We start from the raw sequence: 3,978 nt of genomic DNA on the forward strand, positions 1-3,978 counted from the left end.
TTTATTGTAATATACTCAAATTTAAGCTATGGAAATAATATTTCCACATACTATTGCATTTTTTTGTGTCGTTAGCTACCGTATCTTTATAACTGCTATTATTACACAACCAACACTTAGTATGTTTCATCATTGCACATGTATGGAATGTATATCGTTACTCATGTTCATGTTATTGCTCCTTATATTAGTATAGTAGTAGTAATGAGAACAGTGATGCGAAAAGATACTAGCAAAGACGGTGGTGATATGAAGAAATAGTGGTGGTGGTAGTGGTGGTGGTAGTGGTAGTGGTAGTGGTAGTGGTAGTGGTAGTGGTAGTATGACACTTCCAAAACAAAACGAAAATCAGGTGGAAAAGGCATGATAGTCTAACTTTTTTTTTCTTGATTATTATTCAAACTTTCTTCCACCCCAACTTTCTGCTTTCCTTAGGACGAACTAACAAATATTAGGTCTTCCAGTTCTTTTTTTTCTTACCACGATCCCTTTGACATGATATTTTTTTCTTATCCTTTTCCTGTCAGTGTTCCATTTCAATCTTTTTTAGCTAAACATACAAGTATTACTATATTATTCTTCCAGTTTTCTTCCTTACCAAATAACCAAGTGACTTTTAAGGAGAGCCTTTTTTTTTTCATTCGTGTTCAGTTTCGTTCTTGCTTAAACTGAATGCGCTGAGATTTTTCTTTCTTACTTCTCCTTCTTCTCCTCTTTTTCTTTTTATTCTCATGCTTCTTCTTTTCTTCTATCTGTATTTCTTTCCTACATTTTACTTTCTATCCTTAGCAGAATCACCCCAACATTTCCTTTTCTTCTTTTATTTACCTCTTCTATTCCTTCTTCTCATCGTATTCCATTTCCGTGTAGCTTGAACTGAGCAGACAGATAGCGGTAATAAGTGCCTCCGCGGCAGTCCGTAGCGAACCACCAAAAACAGAGGCAACTTTCTCTCCTGTCACATTTAGTATTCCTTCCCCTCCCTCCTTCTGCTCCTCCCACTCCTTCCCTCCCGCCATCGGCTCCCAACCGCCACAGAGGTGCTCTCCAATGACCTTGCCTGAGTGTGAATACCGTGGAGAGAGAGAGAGAGAGAGAGAGAGAGAGAGTGGTGAGGAGCAAGAATTTTTTTTGGTACAATAATATGATCACAAGAGTATATCACAGAGAGAGAGAGAGAGAGAGAGAGAGAGAGAGAGAGAGAGAGAGAGAGAGAGAGAGAGAGAGAGAGAGAGAGAGAGAGAGAGAGAGAGAGAGAGAGAGAGAGAGAGAGAGAGAGAGAGAGAGAGAGAGAGAGAGAGAGAGAGAGAGAGAGAGAGAGAGGTTATTGGCGTGTCTCCTACATTGAAGTCTTTTCGTCGTAGCTGGAACTGGTTTAAACCCACACACCATCTAAAGGATGACCTATTGGAGGCAAAAAGTGGTCATTCACTATGCCAAGCAGGTGGCTGGCAACATTCCCCCGTAAAGCTTGTACTGCATGACCCCTAAGACCACTGTGTGTGACCCAAAACACTCTAGGTCAAAAAGTCGCAGGATATATGTTACGTGAAGGTTATATCTGCACAATTCCCTTAAGTTCTGAGGTCACAGGGTAAAACTGGAGTCCCGTAAGGGGAGAGAAAACTACCTCTTTTTTTCTAATTCTAGCTTATTTCCTTTTCTCTTCTTATCTTAATATCTTGGCTGATTATGAAAGGGAGTTTGTTAGTTCATGTTACCCAAAAAAGTTGGAGTGTATGGGCGTATAAGACAGACCGTTTAAAGGATATAGCGTCTTGACAGTAAGGCTCAAATTAGCAAGTAAACCCTTCCATTTCCGCTCACAGTTTACAAGGCATAATAACACCAAGACGTTTCCGTCAAATGTGGCAATAATCTACAGGGTGTTCTTCACGAGTTGTTTAATGATAAGGACATAAACTATAAATGGTATATGTGTTCCTTGCTAATACTACTACTACTACTACTACTACTATTACTGCTGCTGCTATTTCTACTACTACTACAACTACTACTACTACTACTATCACTACCACCACTAGTACTATTTTTATTAGGTTATTTCATCATTATTATCATTATACTCTTCGTTACATCTGGCAAACTCTGCACCACCTACTTCTATGAATTCAACTCTCATCCTATATTTTTTTTTTCCTTTAGGGACTGATACTTTCTTGGATCTTTTTCTTGCTTGCTTTTGTTGCCCTAGTTCAGTTCTCTTCTTACATAAGACACTGAAATTACTTGAACATTCCTAACCCCTAGTAACCCAGGCCTTGAGAAGCAGATACTTAAGTCATGGTAATAATAATAATGTAATCTTCAGTGTGTCAGCAACAGAACACTCTCTTCTTTCATGAACAGAGAAACAGATGCGTAAGAAAACAACAGCTTAGGATCTAATCATTTATCCATATGAATTGTTTATGATAGATGTGATTTATGAGGCATAATTTGAACGGAATTCCGCTTTTAACATCATTATCATAATTAACTCCATTATAATTCACATCGTCATTTTCACCGTTGGCGTTATCAGTATTATTGCCGTTTGTAATTGTTATCGTTATTATTATCATTATCAACATTGCTATTGGGTTGTTACCTTTGATATTATAACTATCAACATCATTGTCACCATTTATTATTTTCATTATCATTTCGGTTAACTTTATCATTACCGTTGGTATGATAACTATAATCGTTATCATCATCAGCATCATTATTATCACTACTACTACCAGCATCATCACAGCTATCACCTTAGTCAGCTCCATCTACATACCAACGACCCACTACAGAACACTGGCTGCTTCCTACTTTCTCTCTCTGGGGCGGTCTGGTCATAGGGGGAAACACTGCTTCCCATTAAGTCTCGAGAAGGAAAAGGAAGTGAGAAAAAAAAATGTGAAAAGGGAGAGAGAAAGAAAATTGAGGCGTCCTTCAGGTAGATCGCGTGAAGCAAGTGGTTCAGTGACCTTGACCTGCGCATGTCTCTCCCACACTTGTTTGACTCATCGCCGCACCGTAGAGTAAGTCATTGCCTGCTCTCATACTCTGAATTGCAGGCCAAAATTATGCAGCCAAAGGGAGGAGTCTTTTTAGAAGGGATGGAATGTAGCGTCACCGTGTCAATCCCTGGTGATGCAGCCGTTATCACGAGAGAGTGCGACATTGTGAGTTTAACGTTACACAGCTGAAGAGCCAAGTAAGGTTGCCTCTGTCCAATCTTAGCATTAGAGCTTCATTAAGATCTTCGGTAGCCTAATATATTATGAAGTCAGTAATCCATAGATGATACTGGCATGTCGAGACTGTGTCCTTGTGGTGTTTGCTCCTCTCCTCTGTTTAAGTGCCTGTGGAGGGTGAAGATGAGAGACCACTGGGTGGCTTGGTCCCTGAACTCGGCTGGCAACAAGTCGCTCCGCCTCACACAGGGCGGGACGTCTAGAAACCACGTGGAGAGCTTGCTTTCTTCACATGTGACTCAACGCAAACTTTAACCATGTCACTCTACTGCATCTGTGTTGGCACGACGGATCTTACTTGATATCTTCGTACTGAGAGGAGATTAGTGCCCTGATAAAATCGTTCTCGTCCCTCCCTGGCTTACGCAAAATAACCTTTCACTAATGTGAAAATACTCAAGTTTGAAGGTGTACGATCTCTGAGAATATGATAGAGTTTGATGTTTACAGTCAGTGACTGGTAGAGCAGGCTACCTCTGAGTGAGGAGTGCCTACTGACGATAAAGTTCATTGCCTTCACTTGACTAGTGTTTCCTTACCAGAATTTATCCATTTCTGGTGCATGTCAGCGTTGAAGGCTTCGATATACTGTGGCCAGCGTGTCTATCCCTTGGTGACGAAGGCGGCACTCATACCATGAACCACGCAGTTTCCGGCCACGAGACTCCGCCTCCCAGGTAAGTGGGAGGAGCAAAGGCGGAGCATGCTTATAAATATCGTGGAG

At 40.8% G+C, this 3,978-nt stretch overlaps 1 long non-coding RNA gene across 1 annotated transcript in view; it reads right to left on the reverse strand.

Moving 5' to 3' along the window:
• Window positions 1-3,978, reverse strand: part of LOC123499372 — a 210,198-nt gene that overhangs the window by 189,678 nt on the left and 16,542 nt on the right. The gene's annotated exons all lie outside the window — the stretch shown is intronic.

The sequence above is a fragment of the Portunus trituberculatus genome, chromosome 49, assembly GCF_017591435.1.
Source record: "Portunus trituberculatus isolate SZX2019 chromosome 49, ASM1759143v1, whole genome shotgun sequence".
Lineage (NCBI taxonomy): Eukaryota > Metazoa > Arthropoda > Malacostraca > Decapoda > Portunidae > Portunus > Portunus trituberculatus.